This window comes from Haemaphysalis longicornis, unplaced genomic scaffold, assembly GCF_048455015.1.
Source record: "Haemaphysalis longicornis isolate Haplotype H1 unplaced genomic scaffold, Haemaphysalis longicornis Haplotype H1 scaffold_8, whole genome shotgun sequence".
In the NCBI taxonomy this organism is placed as follows: Eukaryota; Metazoa; Arthropoda; class Arachnida; order Ixodida; family Ixodidae; genus Haemaphysalis; species Haemaphysalis longicornis.
Window position 1 is genome coordinate 109,035,971 of NW_027526445.1, and position 22,199 is coordinate 109,058,169.

Sequence of the window (22,199 nt, forward strand, 5' to 3'; positions counted from 1 at the left end):
AGGGCTGCCTCCTTGCCTCTCTGTTCTGTCCCCTCCCCCCGCAACCCCAACCAGATCCGCCCTACAGTGACAATGCGGAGCTAAAGCGCCAAAGCGAAGTTCTTGTGAACAAAATTTAACAGTTAGAAACGAGGCTAGCTGGGCTCACAGAGTCCCAAACTGCTGGGTCTCCCAAGCCAATGCAGCAGTCCGAGCCATCAGAGCGGGTGACGCTTGAGGCATGTACCGTTTCCCGATGCTCAGACAGCATACTTGTACAACGTGTGCAACAGGTGGAACAACAGGTGTGCAACAAAACTGATACGCACAATAGAGGAACTGACAACGAGAATTCTAGAAGGAATCAGGGCATCCTTTGCAGAGCTCTTTCAGCAGGAAACTTCGCAGATAATTCTAGTGGTAACTGACTCAGCCATGGACACAGTTCAGGATTGGGTCAGCTCACCATTCAGGGACAATCGCTCCCGCTCACAGTCCCCGCGACCGCATTTGCGTAGTTGTAAGTTGGTTCCTCTCCAGCCCACAGGCTCGAGGGAATTTAGTTTGGCCACTTCCCCCACGGAATGACTAGTGGCTCCGTTAGAGACACCGTTTATCCTCGATGGAGGCCATGTTTTTTAAATCTCAATAATCTTCAAAAATGGCTAACTGACTGCAGTGGAAAGCTCGGAACTCCAGATGAGAAACTCGTGATCATACAATACACCTGTAGAGGATTTCAGAAGAGATGAAAAATGTCGCATGTTCAATTATATCTCCAGCCCCTAGGCCCTGCACCAAATATCCTGGTTCTTCAAGACCCTGGAGAATTGCTTAACTTTCAGGGTATTGGTTATTCCAGGGGCACCCTGCGACTTGCATCTTGGTGAACAAGGCGTATACGGCGATCCTAATCGACCTCGATCTAGAAATCCAACCTGAATACAGAATGGTAAGGGTCCCACGACATGAGGACCCAAGACATGAGGACCCAACTCGCGGACACTCTATGTGACAGATATTTCTGCCGCACGGAAGACCCCAGTGGACCTGAGCGTCAGTATGCCGGCAAACAGAACCCAGACATGGACACCACCATTACAAAACAAGACCTTCGGGCAGCTTTAGCTAAGATGCGGAGAGGTACAGCACCAAGAAGAAACCGTATAAAAGTTCAACTATTGGCGCATCTCTCAAACTGAAAAATGCATGAATCAAATTTAGGATGGCCGTCCACTCCCCATCGAATGGCAGACATCGTTGGTCACTTTTATTCTTTTTGGCCCGAGCACCAGGAAAAATTCTTAATATTGAGAGAGGAAAGCAGGGAAGCAGACATAAGGCAGGGTGGCGTTTACTCCGGTGGCCTTCACTAAGCAGCCAGCAGAACCAACGAACCCCGATGATATTAGGATTGGGCGAGGCCAGTATACGCTGATGACACCAAACGATACGTGGGGTGAGACCATGCTCATGATAGTATGTTTAGAGGCATTGGAGAGAATGACCACTCAAGCAATAACTGTAAAGACGGTGCTCACACTAGTCGGGGAGAAAGCACAACGATGCCGACGTTCTTTCCCTTTGCCCACAGCCGACGGCCCACTGCCCACAGCCATCGTCTTAAAGTAACTCATCGCCTTTTATAACTTCGCTCGCGTTGCTCATGGCCCCTTTCCAAACTGCAGGTCAAGATATCCTACCAAACCTTATTTCGCCTCAACGAGGCGACCCGTACTGCCGACGACTACTGGACCTTCTCGACGGTACAACGTCCCCACCTAACAGCCGAACAGTCTGCCCAATAAGTAAAATTCCCCTTTTCATTTGTGGAGCCATTTAACGCCACAATTACCACCCTGCCCGGAAACCGATCGGTTCCTGTCGTCCCTCGGTGTCTTCGAGCCCACATCGTGAAAGTTTTCCACGATGACACAACAGCTGGCCAGCTTGCTTTCCACAAAACCTATGACCGCATCAAAACCAGATTCTTTTGGCCAGGCCTTTCCTCTTGCATCACTAGATATGTTGCATCCTCCCCTTCGTGCGAGCGCCGTAAACGCTCGACCTCAGCCCCTACGTGTATGCTACAGCCGCTGCCTTGTCCTTCTGCCCAATTCAAAGTTGTGGGCATCGATTTGAATGGACCTTTGCCTTTCACTTCGATTGATCACCGATGGATTGTGACCGCTGTCGGCCACTTGACGTGGTATGCAGACACTGCCCCCTCTACATACCGGCTGCGCATCTGAGGTTTCACATTTCTTCCTGCAAGCCAACTTCTTACGGGATGCACGACCTCGTACTCTTTTAAATGGTCCTGTTCGAACCTTTCTGCCAGCAGCCCTTGAAAATGTTCTCCAAGCTGCTAGTACTGCCCACAAAACCACGTCGAGGTATCATTGACAGACAAATGGGCTAACAGAACGGTTCCATCGTACCCTTTCCGACATGATTTCTCTCTATATCAGCCCCGACCAACAAAACTGGAACGTCATTCTTCCCTTTATCACAAACGCCTATAATACCGCCGTTCAAAGTACCACTGGATTTTCACCGTTTTTTCTCATCTACGGCGCCTAATACCGTCTTTTTCAGACGCGTCTATCTTTTCCTGTCCAGGAGATACAACAAATATCACCGACCAATTTGTTTCTCGGCTAGCGCAGTGCCAAAACCTCGAAAGATCGAACACCCAGTCTTGCTAAAATGACTGCAAGTATCGCTATGACGCAGACCACCGGGAAGTCACATTCAACCCTGGGGATGAGGTACTGCTTTCTGTGAAACGTTTATGCCTCGCTTCATTTGTCCGTACCCCATACTGCAGAGAACATCTCCCGTCAACTACGTCGCTGCTCCCACTCGTGGCGTCCCTGACCGACGATGCCGCGGCATTGAAACTGTTCATGTTTCGCGCCTACAGCCCTTTCGGCGCAGATCATGCTTCCTTTGACGGCTAGAATGGCGACTTCAGGCGCCTGGTAAACTACTGTGAGCATCGTCGTTACACAGATTGCTGGAGTGGTCAGTCTCTCTATTGCGTCCAAACACACTATCATCAGCATCGTCTCACCCACGCATCCTTTGTTGCCATCATCTTCTCCCTCGGCTCGCGCGATCTGAATCATCATCGGAGTTCGTTGGTTCTGCTGGATACTTTATGAGGACCGCTGGAATAAACGCCGCCCTGCCTTAGTTCTGCTTCCCTACTTTCCTCTCTCAATATTGATAATCTGAGGCCAATTTCGCTTACCTCATGCGCGGACAAGCTCATGGAGGCGATGGTCCGGCATCACCACTCTCCACACATTGAGTCAACGGGTTTCTCTGCAGACACTATGTACGGGTTCCCCCCACATATATCAGCCCAGGACGTTCTTCTCCAGCTACACCGTGATCTAGTTCGACCAACTACAATGCGACAAAACAACAAAGCCATCTTTGCCCTAGATCTTAAGGGGGAATTTGACAACTTCCGGACCAGCAGCATACTAGAAAACCTAAGCACAACGAATTGTGGTCAGAAAGCCTTCCTGTACGTCAGAGATTTCTTTTCAAAACGTCAAGCATACCTAAGGATCTAAGATAAGGAGTATGGTCATATTACACGTGTACAAGGGGTACCCCACAAGGAGCGATTCATGTCGCCTCTACTCTTTAACATCGCTTTGATGCAGCTTCCACCCAAATTAGCTCGGGTAGGGGGCATACAAACATGCCATTTACGCCGAGCACATAACAATCTAGAGCACACAAGGCAGCCTTCCGGAAATGCAGGACTGCCTTCAAATAGCTGGAAGCATTCTAGAAAGCTATGCTAATGACTGCAGCCTAGAGTATGCCCCATCAAAAGCAGACTTTTTCCACAAAAAAGCCAATCCTAAAGGCAACACAAGGATTTACATCTCTTTAACAAATGGTCCTATGAGAGAAGTGGAAGAAATCAGGAACCTGGGTTTGCTTATTTACAACAAACGCTTCCCAGGCACCACCATTGTCAAACAGAAGCAAACAGGTGAACACGTCGGACGCATGCTACAACGCGTATCCAACAAGCGGGGTAGGTTACGGGCCAAGGACGCACTCCGGCCCGCCCACGCCTTTGTAACGAGTAGAATCCTCTTCTCCATGCCCTATTTACGTACGACAGAACAAGACTAGAATCGCATTGACGTCATCATTAGGAAGGCCACAAAACGAGCCCTTGACCTCCCGGTGGCTACCTGTATCACCAGGTTATCGGCGCTGGGAGTGCTTCATTCGTATCATGAGCTCAAAGAGGCCCATTTCAGTAAGTAGTACGAGATACTTTCACTGAGAGCGTCGGGGCGCCACTTGCTTGATCGCCTAGAAAACAAACAGGAGTGCACTGCAGAGGAGCCGTGCATACTCCCATGCATCCACTTTCGCACAACATGGAAAATCACACACTCGGAGGCTGGAGGGAAGCACGCGAGAAGGAAACACGGAAATAGTCGAGGTGTGTTCTACGTTGATGGGGCAGGACCGTCACCTGTAGGGTTCTTCACTGCCGCTGTAATTCACAGGGACCGGCAAGTCGCTGCGCTCCCCTACCTGGCTCCTACCTCCACGGAAGCCGAGGTGATTTCCAGAGCAATCGCCGCCTCGGTCCCGAAGCCGAGGGCAATAATCATAAACTCTCGCCAACCCTGTGAAAGCTATTGAGCGGGCAAGGTACAACGCTTGGCCTACAGTATTTTAAAATGAGTGGTGCAGTTCGTAGACCCCACGCCTAAAGAAGTTGGTCTCCGGCGCATCAGGGTATGAGAGGTAACGAGGCCGCGCAAGCGGCTGCCCGAGCGCTTAACCACAAGGCACCTCACCCATGCTCTCCCGGCTCGGAGATTAGCAAACAACTTCTGCGGTTTGGAGAAATCGTAAAACGTTACTGCGGCAAAGGCCGGCTTTACCCAGCAACTACAAAGAGTCGGAGCAAGATCGACGAGTAAATACTGGGGCACCTGCTTCAGACCAAGCCATTTATGTGCCTTGCAGTAGCAAAGCATTTCGACCCTAAAACAGATGGGTGTTGTCTGCACTGTGGAGAAGGTGTCCTACACCTTTCACATGTTGTGGGCATGCCAGAGCAACCCTGCGTAATCCCCAAACCCTTCCACTACAAGGGAGGCATGGGAGGCACACTTGCTCAATTGCTCGGGGATAGAGTCTCAAAGGGCTCTAGCTCAATGTGCGAGAGCGGCTAACTCTCTTTTATTCTTATCATAAAAGAAAGTTCAACTATTTGCAGTGCTAAAGGAAAGGCCGATCGCTATTTTGAACGCCCTTTGATGAGTCCATTATTTTTCCGTCCAATTTGAAAATTCACTGCCACCGCTGCTGTAAATAGCATTGAAGTACACGCGTGTTATTCAATGGAATTTAAAAAAGATCGCCATAGTACCAGTCCAATGCGCTACCACTCTAGTGCCTCTGAGCTATGGCGGCGGGGGAACATGTGATTGCTTAGTAAACCGCTGGAAGACGCTCAAACACAATCGCTCGCTTAAGCTCCCTCAACTTCCTCCTTGCCTTCTTCAACAAGCGCTATACAGCCAGCACCCTTCCTCACCACTGGTGTGACGCCGACATCACCCTCATCCGGAATCCGCAAAAACCAATCTCCATTGACACCCTTCCCCTATTTCACTCACATCATGCCTGGGTAAGCTGTTCGAGCACCTTGTTCACTTCTGACTTGCAGCATTATTGGAGGACAATGACCGATATTTTGATATCATGTTTGGATTTCAAGTTCACCTGTCTACCCAAGATGTGCTTTTACCACCTAAAGAGCAAATTATCAAAAATGTAAGAAAAATGCACCCCAGTTCATACTTAGATGTAGAAGGAGCATTTGATCATGTCACGTATGCAGCAACAATCCAAGGACTCCAAGCAACCAATTGCGGGGAGACCACATACAACTTTATCTGAACATTTCTCAAAATCCACTCCGCAATGCTCCATATTGGCCCCCTCAAGTCTGACCCTTTCCCCACTCCGCCGAAAGGAACAACACAGGATTACGTAATCTCCCCACTCCTTTATAACATAGCCCTTCTTCAACTCCCCGCCCAGCTTTTTGCCATCCTCAACCTTCAGCACGCTCTCCACGCGGGTGACCTCACGTTCTGGAGCAACACAGGATCCCCCGGACATCAACAAGACATTCCCCAGCAAGCAGTTGATTGCACATGCAGGTACCTGCAACAGCGTGGTCTGACATGTGCCCCACATAGCGCCGCCGTCGACGTAATTGAAGGAGGCAGAATTGGTCTTTACGATTCCCCCATGCGATGACCCCATACCTCTGGTCTACCCCGTGGTCCTCAGGTGTTCCTCAACCAGGCGCGGTCGGGGTACGCATATACAGAGGACGTGGTTTCTCGATGGCGGAATTACGCACCCCAACCTACATCCCACGATGGAAACCTCTCTAACAGTGGTTCCGCTGCTGCGTTTCCTAGACCAGTCCATTGCTTCGCCTGCAAAAGGAACGTGACTCCCACAATCCGACATCTCGTCTGGGACTGCAGGGCATTCGACCGCCTTCGCGCAAAATATAGTCCCACCTGGGTCCTCTCCTATGTGGACTGGATCAGGCCACGTGATCGACGCCAAGCTATGTATGCTGCATTGTGGCAGTTCGTTTGCGAGGCAGCCATGGCCGGACATCTTTTACCCCCTACCATAACCCTGCGGCCTCAAGTCATCCCAAATAAATGCGCACCACATAAATGCGCACTCCTCATTCTTCAAGCCCTCTCCCGAGCCAGACCTCCTAACCCCACTCCGGACCCGTCAGTCGCAATCAAATCTTTGCCCGTTCCTCAAACGCCCTCACTCCGTATACTTAGTGTGACGTTCCACGCAGATGGATTTGAGGCAGCGATTGTCCCATAACTTCATGTCCCAGTCACACAGCCCACATATCTCTTCAGAATAATCCGCACTCAGTGCCATGGCGTAAAAGAACCAGACACCTGCAATCTTGTACAAGCCCCACTGATCAGCCGCATTACATATGGCACTCCCTACTTCAACCTCAAACCGAAAAACATGCCCAATTAGACGTCCTTATCAGGAAATCGTACAAAACCGCCCTAGGCCTCCCTGCCTTCACGCCTACTCCTGGCCTTCGGCAATTAGACATCCACAATTCCGTTTCCGAGCTCCTCGAAGCGCAGCGGGTCAAGCAACTCACTCGCCTTGCCCTCACCCCTACGGGTCTCACGGTGCTGCATAAACTAGGCCACCCCACTCCAGTGCCTTTAACACCCCCCAGCGTATCCCTCCGTCACTCCGCGCTCATATATTCGTGTCTCCCCTCCACAAACTCATGCACCCTTCCTTAAATCAAGGCAGAATACAGGCCCACGTCACCCGTCTCCGATCAGAGTACCACAACAAACCGGACACCCGACACACGGACGTCGCTCGATATACATCCCGCCCTTCTCACGCACTATTTGTCGTCGACTCCAAATCGGTTAATATTACCTCCCTCAGCCTTCTCCACGCAAGCACCACGATGGCTGAAGAGACAGTCATCGCTCTAGCAGCGATCACGGCATCCTCTAACTACGTGGGAATCCTCACAGATTCGAGGAGGCCTGCCGCAATTACTGTACAGACCACATCTCTCCCTCAGTTCTGAAGGTAGTATCCTCAATGAAGGATCCGCCCCCCCCCCCCATCCAGATTGTGTAGACACCAGGCCATTCTTCCCTCGAGGGAAACGAGGCGGCCCACGCCGCTGCCCGCGCTCTTACATTCCGGGAATTTTTGTCGATGGAAGAGGACCTTTCCAAACCCTCCATCTATCCCCCGGTCGATCCCGGATACACAGAAATCTTATATTATCGCTAACTGCGCTTTTAATATCCTCTTCCCTACACATCAATCAGCACACAGGCGGCTCGCATTTGGCGTGGTTTTTTTGCAGACTAACATCTTCTGCAACACCGCAATACTCCACTACATCTCTCCCTCCTCTTACCCCAACAACTGCCCCTTTTGCTCCATCCAAATTCCCGAACACTACCTACCACCTGGTTTAGGAATGCCCCCACGCACCAAACCCCTCCCTTCCCTATGCCATGAGCAGTGGGAGAGCGAGCTGGCCAGCTCACGGTGCAAGGACCAAGAACGCCTCATCGCTCAGGCCCAAGCTGCTGCGCTAGTTCACGGCTATCTGGACTAAGAAAACCACCAACTTTTATTTTCAGTAAACGTTTTTCCATTTCAAAACACAATCCTTTCTTCTTCAATACATACCACCTTGGGGGATTCGCCAGGAATTAGCGGCTTTAGGGCTGCTTCACAAATTCCACAATACTGTAAACTTGAAGCGTGTACGCTGCACGCGGCCCTTGAACGTGATGGCGCGTGGTTCAAAGAGCAGGTCCACCCCAGCCACTCAGAACTCCGATTCTATTGAAGCTCTGGAGTGTGCCACTTTGCTTGACCTATTTCTCGCCGCAAGACCACTACACAAAATCGAAGGAAGATACCCAAACACGGTGTAGGAGAAAGAAAGCCCTAGGAGCAATGTGCACCAAAAGACAAAAAAAGAACGTGAAAAAAATACGATGTAATCTCCGGGCTTCTCCCGTCAAAACATGCGAGAAAACTACAGTGGTCCGAGCAAATTTCAGTACCATCTGCTGCGCACAGTTCCGGGCTTTCCGCTTCCCTGAGCAAAAAATGATTTCGCAGCAAAAAAAGCAAAACCCCAGGCCCAACAAAGGCGGACGAAGCCTGCCTTTGTCGAGACGAGATTCCCGACGTCCCGCCCGCTACCTCTTCCGCCCTCCCTCTCGACGGAAGCGCAGCGCAGTCATGATTGCTGATGAAGAGCTTCCGATTTCACCGCCCTCCACGCGAGCCGCCACTTGAGAACCTCAGTAAATAGCGGAATGAATGCGCTATATGAGAATGGGACCAATGCTGTGGTTGAGCGACCTGACGCGTATGGTGGGGGACCGCACTGGTAGCACCCACCCACGATTCCAAAGTATCGGCTCTGTGGGGGAGGATTAGGAGTGGCCACTGACAGTGACTATCATCGTTTAAAGAAGATACCATGGCGGTGGAAAGCTTAAATAGGAATGAAGGCCAGTGGCCAGCTCTTGTAGGGAAGTAACATAGGGGGGGGGGCTCTGTTCATATGTGGTCGTCTTGAATGTGGGAACACTTGAAAAGCCCTTAGTTGGAAGGTCAAATAACGACACAGTTTGCGATGCAAACCAAGGATAAATGAGTTATCCTACGACGCTTCTAGTTGCATAAATGGCCATGTTGAACACGGTGCTGGTAGGGAGTATTGTTGGATGTGTGCAACATGAATAAATCACCGCCACCGCCAGGATCCTAACCGCTGCCTGCAAAATCAACGGAATAAGGGTGAGCCGTCTTACAAATGACGGCTAAATGAAATTCGGATACGACTATGAGTCAGCACGTGCGAGACGAATGCCTTACTCACTAGGCTGTTGCTCTGAGGAGTGAGAGAATGGCCCCTGCTCGACATAGAACACGTAGTAGGGTACACGTTCCACCTACGGGTGCCTAGTTTAAGTGTGCGAGTTGCGTTTGTTCGTACTGCATCTTCTATTTCCTCTTTCTTCGCCGTTATAGCAGCAAAGATATAATGACGGTCATTGTGGCAGTGAAGCAGAAGTAAATTGCCAGCACTCGTGGGCTTTAAGCTGAGCTTTATTAAAGACTCTTTCTTGGGCAACTTAAACCCAGAAATGATGGTCTGTATGTCTGTTTGTCTGTCTGTCTATCTGTCTGTGACTCGATTCAGCCTCCCGGCCAGTTATACTCACAGCCAAAGCTAAACGTCTAAACCCGGTTTATGTTCTTACTTGTCAACTTTGTTTTACAAGAACAAGGCATCACGCAAGTATAACACAGAAAATTTGTTCACGAGGGAGTTTTACAGTGTCCCTTTATTAAAAAAATTCATGGATTCTTGGTTTTTCGATTGCAAATGATATTCTACATCTACTGCAGAAACCCGCGGCCTGCTGTTGTCCACGCCACTTCCAGGCTGCATATGAAATATTACGCGACAACAGCAACGAAAGATGACGATGATGATGTCGTCAAAGGTTTTTGCACGCACCCACAAAGGCGGATTGGCGAGGGCTAAATCGGTTGTTCCACTAGCTTGGTTCCATGTTCTACTTGGAACGCACGCGGAGCACGGCCACCCGGTTCTATAAACCTTGAAGGTGGCCGCCTTGATTCACGCGCGTCACCGCCGTACTGCAGCACTGGAATCGAGCAACCCCGCCTACAGCACTGGAACGCGGTAAATTCTAATCGCCTTGAGCAAACCCTTGATGTGTTTACCTTGGGATGAGCACGACAATACAGGAACAGCATGAGAGGTGAGCGGGAAAGCAAAAGGAGGCATTTTCTTGGCAACTCTCTACAATGACTATCGTCTTTTCGCGAGATTTGCAAAGAAAGAAGCAGATACGCGACCAATCTTTTTTTTCTAGTAGGTCTATTCAAATACCAGTTGCAGTCATTTTTTTAACAGTACTTTGTGTGAGCGTTACAGAATTACTGTGTGCTGTCAATAGATGGCCATCTATTGACAGCACAGAGTAATTTCGTAAGGTTCAGACATTTACTGGGAATTAGGTAATCAGGACAAGAAAACAAAACTCGGTGTCATGCTCGAGTCGTCTTATTAAATAATTCTACAGCAATGTTTGTCGGGATACTTTTTATAACACAAGATGTAGTGCCGCTCTCTCTAGTCATACTCTTTTCGTAGATAACCATGCTTTGCGGTGCAGCAGGCAAACTGAGAGAGCCAGTTTACAATAACCCAGATTACACCGATTATTTTAAACTCAACTTCATTCTATACACAAACGCCTTGCTGGGAAGACAAATTGAGGTGCGATGGGCGATCTGGCACCACGCGCAAGTGAGCACGTCGCTGCCGCGCGGGAGAATGGTTTAAGCAGTCAGGGCGCTGTTATCGCCACGCTGAAGACATAGATGCGTAGTTCAGGCACTCAATCTTTTCTGCGAGGTGAGTTCTTTCTTGGATGTATGCCGGACACTCTAGAAGGAGGTGCTCTACTTTTTCGGGCAATCTACAATTACCGCAATGGGGACTTGCAGTAAGACCGATACGATGGCTGTAAGAGTTCCTGAGTGCTGCGTTGAGACGCAACCGGTGGTAAAGAGTTTCAAGCTTAGGTGGAATCCGCTCTGGTAGGCTCATTCTGAGTCCAGGGTCTATATGGTGCAGGAAGGGGTGCCGAGTTTCAGGAAAAGAACAGGGGCGGTTTCCCACCTCTAAGGCAAGCTCCTTTGCTGGCGCTGCGGCCTCGTGTTTTGTGAAAAAATTCTTTCTTACATTTCGCCACTGTAGGCCCCTGCAAGCTGCCTCATCCGCTTTCTCGTTGCCGAGAATGCTGCAATGTGCATGCATCGATTGTAGTGCCACTCGGTGACCGGCGACGTAGGCGAGATGGTGCAGTTAAGTGACGTGGCGGGATGCATGCTCGTGACGGCTGAAGCAGCTGGCGCGCCGTAAGGTCTGAAACTCCGCCTTCGAGTCTGTGAATGTAGCCAAATCTGATTGATTGATTGTAGCGTTTAACGCGCCGACGCAACGCAGGCGATGAGGCGCGCCGTAGTGGAGGGCTCCGGATTAATTTTGACCACCTGGGGATCTTTATCGTGCGCCGAAATCTCGTACACACGGGCGTTTTTGCTTTTCGCCTCCATCAGAAAAGCGGCCGCCGCAGCCGGGAATCGAACCCGCGACCTCGTGCTCAGCAGCGCAACGCCTTAGCCACTGAGCCACCGCGGCGGGTAATGTAGCCAAATCTGCAGGTGGCTGACGACGAATGTAGCCCATGGCTTGTTTAAGTGCATGGAGCACGGCAGACGTGGATGAGACTGTTCGTTCCAGGCGGTAATACAAGGCTTTGCCTGTCGACGACATGAAGACGCCGGATGAACGAACTACCGCGAGTCGTAGTGGAGCTATCAGTAAAAATGTGGGCCATATGTGAATATCGGGCATTGACGTGGGCAAGCGCGAGCTCTTGGAGGCACAATTGTGGCGGAGTTTTCTTGGAGTTGAGAGCAGGTATGCAAATGTGTATGCACAGGGGTGAGAGAGTCCAGGGAGGGAAATCAGACGGCATGGCTTGTCGTGCTTGAAGGGGTAGAGAAATGTTTATAGACTTTATCTTTTCTGCGAAGCTGGAATTTTCGTTGTGCTGTCCATTTCGGGTCAAGAAATTAATTTGTGCAACCGATGCCTCACGTATATTGGAACTGTTTCCTGCAGCCGGAGAATATCTAAGGGCAAGAAACTAGCCTCCGCAACTGTAGCAGTGCACGAAATGCCATTAGGCAGACCAAAACAGCGCGCAGACAGTTTTTTCTTGCTCCGTCAAGCTTCTTTTTGCATGAAGGAAGCCATCGATATAAGCCTTGCAGAGCAGCACCTTCGATCGACAGTCCCTGCGCCAGCGACTGCCGGCAAGGTACCCAAAAACTTGCGACACTGCAGAAACTCGAGTACGTAGTCCATGGACCTCAGGAGCCCACGAGAGCTTCCTGTCCAGAGTTTTCTGGAGGTATCTTTGGGTGCGAACATAATGCAGTCGATGACCCCCAATAATTAAAGGGAAATGGGTCATCCGCTTGAGGGTGAATGCCATGGCTGGGCTTTTTTCAGGAGAGAGACGAGGCGAGGACGCAAGGTAGTCAGATGTATTTTTAGAGCTTTCAGGAGCCACATTTTTGTATGGCTACGAGACCTTGATGCACTCCAAATGCAAATGTCATCGGCATAAATTGTTACTTTCACGCCAGGAGGAAGGCCACGCTTCAAGTCGATTAACGAAATCTTGAACAGCAGAGGGCTCGAAACTGCTCCTTGAGGTACTCCTTTCTCGATAATGTGACATGAACAAGGGCCTTCCAGTGTACTTATAAAAAGTTCTCGTCGTTCCAGGTAGCTTGATGACCATGCATACAACCTCCCCCCAAAACCAAGACCAGCAAGGGACTCAAGAATGGCTGTTTGAAAAACCTAATCAAATGCCGCCTTTTTGTCTAAAAAGACCACAGCTGGTATGTGCCCGCAGTGTAATTCTTCAAGTGACGCCACAAGAGCAAGTATGCTATCGATGGAAGACCGGTTTTCACGAAAGCCACTCATTTAAGGTAGAGAAACTTCCTGCTTTTGATATACCAGGTCATTCTTTTAAAGATGATTTTTCTCGTGATTTTTTCGAAACGCCGCAGCCTCGTTTTGAGACACAGCAATGAAATCTAAATTGGCAACCACCTCTCCAACAGTGTCTTTAATTGCCAACCTCCAGAACTGCACAATATTTCAATGGAATGCCCGCGGTTTGCGCTCAAAACTTGCCGATCTTCGTCAACTCGCACAAACATATTTATTCTCGTTTATTGTAATCTCAGAGTCCCGCGTTGGCGATCAATTTTGTCTCAAAAATTACTATTTTCTGCATTCGCACCGCTTGACTGGCATTAGCCGCCTGCTGATAGGTTTTCGCAAACATATACTTGGCACTCAACGATTTACGTTTTTTGCTGCCTACCTGTAACCAGGTGCAGCCTTTGATGTTTGCAGATTTGAAAACGTTATCGCTAGTACTTCCCAACCCCATATATTCTGCGGAGACTTCAACGCACAAAATGAAATATGGAGAAGTGCACGAACACATTCTCCTGTATCAAGGCTTGCGGAACTACTTCTACAAATGGGTTTGAACCACTAAATAATGGAAGCATTACTCATCTAAAAATCCCACACTCAGCAGCTGCATCGCTCTTTCGTTTGCCTCCAATAGCTTCATCCCAAAGTTTACTTGGTGTACTGACCTGTAGACAAGACGCAGCGATCACTTCCCAATTTTAATATCTTGCCAAGACGTAGCTGTGTCAGGACGTGTAATAAAATTCAGGCTCAGACTGGGAAGCTTTCAAAAACCGTGTCGAGGAGCATATTACCACCGCAACTTCCAAAAAAGACTGTGGATAGTGATCTGAAAGAGTCCTCGAGTGCCGTGAGGAGGCGCTTAGATATTAAAAAAATGAAGAATAGACCTTATGCAAAAACTGCAGCCCTCTTGCGGGAACCGCGTGCGCTTCCGCCATGTTGGGGGATAGCCGGATCTCCGAATACCGCAGTATACATGATAGCCCGGGGTTATCGTTGTCCAAGATGCTTAAATACTGCCGTGTAACTTGCTGTGCGCAAAGATGATACGAGGTCGACCACGGTAATAGTGTACGCATCTTTTTTTTTATTTCTCAACAGAAGCATTATTCGAGCCCTTCGTGGAGTTGCTTGTTGGTGTCGACTTCCCTTCACGCAGTAATATTATAGCTAGATCGCATGCATAGTCACGAAACGAATAATATGTGCAGGACTAAAAAGGTCCCAAAGTGAGCTATTTTCTAGCCCTGTATTTACCGCCGACCCCTCGTGCCTGCTGGTTGTAAAGACGCACTGCATCGGTCAGCTCGTACTTTATCGTGTGGGATGAGTTTTGAGTCTGCCGTTCGTGCTTTGAGCGCCCGTGTTTTCTTCTTATTCCGGACGTTCGGTGGGCTTTTATGGACGTACTACGCATTCTCTCGTTTGCCAAACGTTACAGGAAATAAGGGATCTGTGAGAGTTGCCACCTTCACGTTGCGCCATGAGTAACCCAAGTGACGTAAGTAGTAAGCCGTGCATCTGTCATTTACCGCTCGTCGCCTGCTGTTCGACCGTAGCCTATTTTCCCAAGATTAAATTTTTCGAGCAGAATTTTCTAAGTGGTAGTGTGCACCCAGTTTTGTTGTCCAGGGCGCGAGTCGGGGACGCTCAGCGGTCGCCGCGAGGCACGCGCTGACGAGCGCTCGGTATTTTCTCGCTCTTTAAGGTTTTCGCAGTTCTTTTTTTTTTTTCGCTAAAGCCTTTGCGTGTGCTGGGGACGCTCGGCGGTCGCCGCGACGAACGTGTTCACCAGCGCTCGGCAATTTATTGGTAATTTAATTATTCATAGGCAATTTATTGGTTCTATATTGTCAATTTTTAACGCGTTACACGCCACAATCGTTAGGCGCTACACATTACAGCCAGCTAGAACAGCTCCGCCGTTAAAAAATGGCAGGTATGCAAAGTATATCATTAAGTGTTTTTTGTTTTGTTTTGCAGGTTTCCTCTGTGCCCCAGAAGATCCTTAGCCTATATCGCGGAGCGCCGAGTGCCCCCCCCCCTCCCCCATTTCAACCTCAGGGCAGCCCGCATCGGCTGGAAGCGTTTCAGGAATGACCTCCTGAGAAATCCGCAGAATGCGAACCAACACAGATGTACTTTCAACGTTTGTGTTCTCAAAGGCAAAAAACGGAGAAAGGCGACAGCCTCCAAAATCTTCCCTGCCGGTGCCTCCTTCATTGCTTTTTTGATGCATAATGCCTATTTACGAAGTCCCTCGCAAATGTGGGCATCAAAGAAAGGTCCACAGATCCCTCGTCGCTCGTTTTGCTGCGCCTAGATCTGAATATGAAATGATCGCCAAGCCGAGAAAGCCCCTCACACGCTCCGACCGAGGAATCCCGCGACCGCCATCCACCAACATGGCGTCGCGTGCTCGTTTCGTTTTTCTTCCGGTAGATGCCGGCATTTTTGCGCACTGAGCAGAATGCTCGCCATACAAGAGAATTAAAGGATCTGAGCCATGCTTGCAAAGCTCAAAGACTTGTGAGACGCTACTTGGAAAAGTTACGTCGACAACGGTGGCGCGATTTCTGCACTAAATTAGATGTGCGCAGCCCCTCTCCCGGATATTGCGGGTGATAAAGGGGATGCGGAACGACAGCCAGCAGCTACATCCATTCAAGTCGCTGTCATTACACGACGGCATTTGCAAAAAAGAAGCGGCTGAAAGGTATTGTAGGCTCCTGTCTACGATTTCTACGCCTCAAGTGTCCCCTGCGCGTGTTCCTGACGCAGCGCCACCAACCTCTCTACCTGCCTTGGACCTTCCATTTTCGATAGGGAACGCGGCCATCTGAAACGTGAAGAAGCGGTTTTCTCCAGGTTACGACGGCATAACAGATGAACCAATTTCCCACCTCTCTCATCAATGCCGCTTACGCCTTCTGGGGCATTGCAACTCAACATGGCTGCGTGGTCTGCTACCTGCCGGACGAAAAACAGCCAAAATTACAGCCATCCTCAAACCCGAAAAACCACCAACTCGATACGAATCTTCTCGTCCCACAGCACTACTAAGTTGTGCTAATGTATCCACCCCTACTGTCCATATATTACACGTGTAATTGGTTTGTGCGTGTGTGTGTGTGTGTGTGTGTGTGTGTGTGTGTGTGTGTGTGTGTGTGTGTGTGTGTGTGTGTGTGTGTGTGTGTGTGTATGGTGACACGCTGCATTTCGTGATTCACTGCATTTCACAAGCAGTATGCATATTTCAATGTTTCTTCTCTGTGTTGCTCTGTACTTTTAGTGCACCACCCAAGAACGCCTATTGTTATTGGTGCGCACTCCCAAAAATAAAAAACAAATAAAATTTTAATAAATAAATAAATAAAAAATAAAATATCAATCAAACGGACAGATAATTCAACTAAAAATTAAAAATAATTAAAGGGCTGCTGCATACTGCCTTCAATTTGGCGGATATTGCCGACTAGTCGTGGCCGATTGCGATAGACAATTGCCGTCCTCATCGCCGTCACCATGGTCATCATTATCATCACCATCCTCATCAACACCACAACAACGTTACTGACATCGCCATTGTCAATGCCAGCGTCATAACCACCGCTTTGTATGCAAAGAATGCAGCTCTGAAGCATGATCAAGGCAACTGACAACACTGACAAAGGTAATTTTGCGCTACGCACCGTTATGCCAGGTAATTTATGCAGTTCCCGACGGAGCGTAAGTTAATGGGGAAAAAAGTACCGAACTGCCTGCAAGAATTGGTCGGCATTGTGAAGCTAGCTATAGGGCTTTCTAAGGGAGAGTAGTTTTGCAAGGAAGCTCCGCATTTTTAGATGAACAAATCCTAGGGCCTTCTTTTTACCGGTTTTATTTTAAAGACGGTAACGTAAACAGAACCCTTTCAGCCTGCTATCGATCTCTCGATTGAGCCGCGCGGTCACAAGTTGAGAGTGGGCTTGAAAAAGAAATAGATGTAGGCAAACCCTTTGAAACTGCTGAAACGGTTGGCATTCCTCATACGAGTCAACATTGTTCAGCAAAACGAAAGAAATAGGCATATTTGAGGGGTGTAGCCATAAGTAGTGCTCAGCGATTGAAATGCGATACTCGGAGCGCGTGGCTGCCGGTGCTTGTTGCGCCACAGGTGAGCGCTTGTGGAACCGAGCTGACGCATTGTGGTATACGGTGAGGGCGAGAGCGTTCGTAACGCATGCTTAGTGCGTCCGGGAGACAGCCCTTTAGTACGTGGTTCTTGGTGGCGCCATAGGGGTGCTACATGACATGGCTTCAAAACGCTGCGCCTGCGTGCTGCGCCGCACCGCGCGAAGCTGGGCGAGCTGGCACCGCGCGCGTTATGAAGAATTTGAATGCTCATTTATCGCGATGTGTTATCGTGGCGCGCACGGCATGCAGGCGCAGCGTTTTCAAGCTATGGCATGTAGCACCCCCATGGCGCCGCCAAGAACCACACACTAAAAGGCTGTCTCCCGGATGCACTAAGCATGCGTCACGAACGCTCTCACCCTCACCGTATACCACAATGCGTCAGCTCGCTTTCACAAACGCTCACCTGTGGCGCAACAAGCACCGGCAGCCACGCGCTCCGAGTATCGCGTTTCAATCGCTGAGCACTGTACATAGCTTACACTATCCGCGCTCCTTTAACTACAAATAGCGACTGGGTCGGTCCTTGCGATAGCAAAAAAAGATTGGCTCCAATCCACGCTGTGAGGGTGGCTGGATTGCGATACTGTAAGGGACAACCCAGCGGTCGCCATGTGACGTCATTCGAATTTACACACGTGGCTCTACACAGACTGAAAGCAGATACAAGTGAAACTTCACTAACCACGCACCTTATTACTCCGCAACTACATTCACGACTGCTTCATGGTCAGTGTGATACATGAACCGAATGAGTTGCTATGCCGGTCTCCCTTTTAGGGCGCAGTTCTCTGGCAGGAGTTACTGGCTTGAGCGATGGCAGCGTCCCGAACGCAGCATCACAGGGTTCTTAAGCAGCATTAATGAGGAGGAGGGTGGAATGCATGGCAATGCCGCCATCTCTTTCACTGCCTTCTCGTTACTGTTGGTTTGATCTGTCGCCGCCGTAGAGTGCCCACCCCCCCCCACCCCCCGCCACTGCCCTCAACCTCCCGAGACGCTATTCTGTTCGGCGCTAATCCAAACCACGTTCACGCCGTTATCATACAATACATTATACGATTTTCACTTCTCGGTAGGGCTCTGAATAAGCGCAGGTGGTAGACCCGCTGCTGTGATCGTTACAGGTAGACCAGCTGACACTCCATCTTCTGGTATGGGCATAGCTTAGTCCCTTCTGGTGGCACCCATGAGCGGAGGCAGGATGGTGAGCTCCGTCGAAGGAGCGGCTTTGGTGAGCGTTTCGATCCGCGGAACAGTTGTATCGCTGAACAGATCGCGGAACAGATCCGCGACACTTTGGCTCGTCTGTTACTGCTCCCGAATGCAGTAGCATTAGCGGCGTATCAGGTGATTCACATCTGGGCAGTGGCTTTCAAGTAGGGTGGGAGGAGTGAACAATATCTTGGCCGCGAACGACGTAGAGATGAAAGACCGGCGCTGCATCGACATTGATCCGGGAAACAAGAGGGTTCGCCTAAAAACTAAATTTGTTGCTCTACAATGGGCTGGAAAACACCATTCGCGTTGCGCTCGCCACTTACGCGCCAGCAAGGTGACAAGGGAGCCATTGCGTGTCGACGAAATCCAAGTAAATCTTCAACGGGGCGTTCCGGGACCCCGAAGTTGAAGGCAGGTGTGCCGCTTGTGGTCGACGCTGCCTTCAAAGGAGTTAATAGGTCAGCTTAAGACGCCAATCTCGCGTGCTTTGTCGAGCCGTGCAAGCAGCACCAAGGTGAAGGAGGTGATCACGACGACGACGCCAGCTCCCGTAGCGTGCTTTATGAACATGAAGCTCAATGGTGCCGTCGCAAAGCGGCAGCGCCAAGGCAACGTCATTAGCCAAGGCATCGAATTTCCTAGCGTCGAGTGGCCCCCGACAAAGGCGGTACCCGGGAGTCGTTCGGGCTTCAAGTCGAAGCCTAACGTGATCCCCGACCGACCGACGCCACCGGGTGTACCTCCCTACACCACTCCGGGCTTTCGGAAAGCAGTGTGCACCGGAGCCTGCAGGGACGCTGGCGTTTGTGAGAAGAGAACTATCTTTCAAGTGTAGGGCACTTTATGGTCTCGCCTTGTCGTCGTAGCTCGCTAACGGTCGTTGCGACTGCCGGAATCAAGTGGCGCAGCGAGAAAACAGACCCATGTAGAGCGTGATGTACCGTCGTCTGGGGGTCCCGCTAAGTCTTCGAAAAACACGCGGTTTATATAATCATAACCATTCTAACATCGCGAATCGCCAGCGCTTACCACACATCTCCCCGTTGTTAAGGGCAAAGAAAACTGCAGGAACATTTCAGGCAATATCTGTGTGTACAACCGCAAGCCCCCGTGTTCATTTAGATAGGAACGCTAGTTGGGTTGGTGTTTACGATATTAGGAGAAGAAAGCAGCAGCGAGAAAAAAAAGTGCGCGTTCGAAATGACGGAGGAAGGCTTCAGCTTCGCCAGTAAAAAATGGCATAATCGAAGCACCGCAAAAAAGCTCCAGCCGCGCAAGAAAAAAAAACTGGCGTATTCGAAATGACGCAACAAAGCTCCACCTTACGAAATTAAAGAAAGCGCAAAAAGAACAGCCCCCGCTGTGCGCAGTTTCAGGCCGGGGGCGCGCGAGCACATCGAAGGCGGAAATTTGAAAAGCATTGTGTGGAAGGCGTGAGCGGGTAACGACGTTACAGTCCATTATCGCGAATCACTGCTCTGCACATCCGACCGCTTTCGAATTCACAGGAACAGCTTTATTTTTTTCCGTTGGCTCGGTCTTGCCGTTTCTGACTTGCTTTGAGTTTAGGGTTGAGTTAAGTTAGTTACGTAGTGGTGAAGGCAACCATTGTGTGACAGGTTCTGTTCTCCTCCCATCATAAGCCTATGCGCATCGCGACGCTACATGTCTGGGTACTTGCTGACCGTAGGAGTCAAAACCAGTCGTACAAATTCGTGACCGAAGGGGACCTGGACATAGTGCCATTGCAAGAGACCAAGGTTTAGAGTGAGGCCCAGACACAACGTATGCTGCAGCCCTTCATCGCTTGCTACGATGTCTGCGTTTATCATGCCGTCAAATGCTGTGCGGCCTGCGTGGTTCTTATAAGGTTTATTTTAGGAGCGACTCCAAAGACCGCCACCGCGTCGCAGGTAGGTACGTTTATTGTGTGCGACTCAATTTTTTTGTTTTTAAAAGAATTGAGCGTTATTTGCGAGTATGGGCCCAACAACGGCGCTGAAGAAAAGCCTTTTTTCGAGGATTTACGAACATGGCGCAACACTTAGCGGCTGTTGATTTAACTGGGTAATTTTAACGATTGTGTTCTGCGCGTAATAAGAGAAGCGAATCAAAGTTCCCAAATGCAAGTACAACAGTTCTTAACAATGCCGTCAAGGACTTCGCGCTGGAAGATTCAGGCGATAGCCTTGGTGGCGCTTGGACAGTACCATACATTCATTTTCACGGCTGTAGTAACGCTCGTCTGGATAGGCTGCACATGTCGCTTGAGCTTCTCTCTGAGTGCACGATTCCGAAAAGTCCCCGGGGTCGTTTAGCGACCACTGTCTTCCGTTGGTACCACTTGGTAAGATGGGAAAGCGAAGAAACGAGTTCTCTTGGGAGTTTTAAATCTTAATAACAAGTTGCTTCAATATGAAGAATTGTTTGATGCCATCGTCGCATGTGCACGGAAGTCTTTTTGCAGTAAAGGCGTCGTCCCTAGGCATCTAAATTGGAAAATTTAAATCATGGGTTAAAATACAAGCCCCTGAAAGATCGTCTACAACGAAATGTCAGGAGAAAAGGAAAGAGGCCTGGCTTCCAGTAGTACGGATTTTTTTTATAAAAGAAGGATGTAAATCGCCAGTTATGTTAAAGGCGATATTCGAACTCTAAAAGCGCAACTTCACGTCATCGACAGGGAACGTTATCACGCGCATTTGTACGGGCGAGGGCTAAACGTTTCCTGCTTGGCGAAGCGCCGATAAAAAAGAGCACTTAGTTTGGAAGAAAGAAACGCTCGTAGGAATGTGATAGCTGAAATTGTCTCCGATGGCGTAGTATACAATTACCAGACCAATATTTCGCGAAACTATTTTTGATCACCCTGTAGATGCGGTTAAGTTTAAGGAGGAGCTGATACGTTTAATGGCAAAGTTGGCTGAAGAAGCCATACAGTATCTCGCAAGGGATATCACCGCAGAGGAGGTGAGGAGAACCATCGACGGGCTGAGCCCTGGAAATACACTAGGACCAAGTTGTTTATCCGAAACATTTTGTGAAATTTTTAAAAAGACCTTAGTTTAATGTTGTGTAAAATGTGTTGACGCTGAGGATGACGCGGAACTCAGGGTATAGCGCCATTATCCGGACAAATGTAGACTAGAAGATTTTGATAAAAGTATTGGCTTCCACGTTGCAGTCTGACATCAAGAACATTGTTGGGCCCCACTAAACATGTGAAATAAAAGAGAAATCGATTGCAAAGAACGTTCACCAGGCCCAGAGCGTTTTGGAATGTTGCCATAGCGTTCAGGGTACTTTAGCAATGCTCCAAATTCACCAGACAAAGGCTTTTGTTCACATATCGCACCAACCTCTTTTAAACATGTTAGAACAAGTAAATGTAGGGTCTGTTATTCTTGATGGTGTGCGAATCGCGTATATAGGGTGCACAACAAAGCTGCTTGCCAACAACACAATCAGCAAACCCTTAGCGGTGCAACGGTCTGTGTGCCGGCGTTGCCCGCTGTCCCCATAGCTTTTTGTGTCTACATTGAAGCCTTTTGTTTGAATA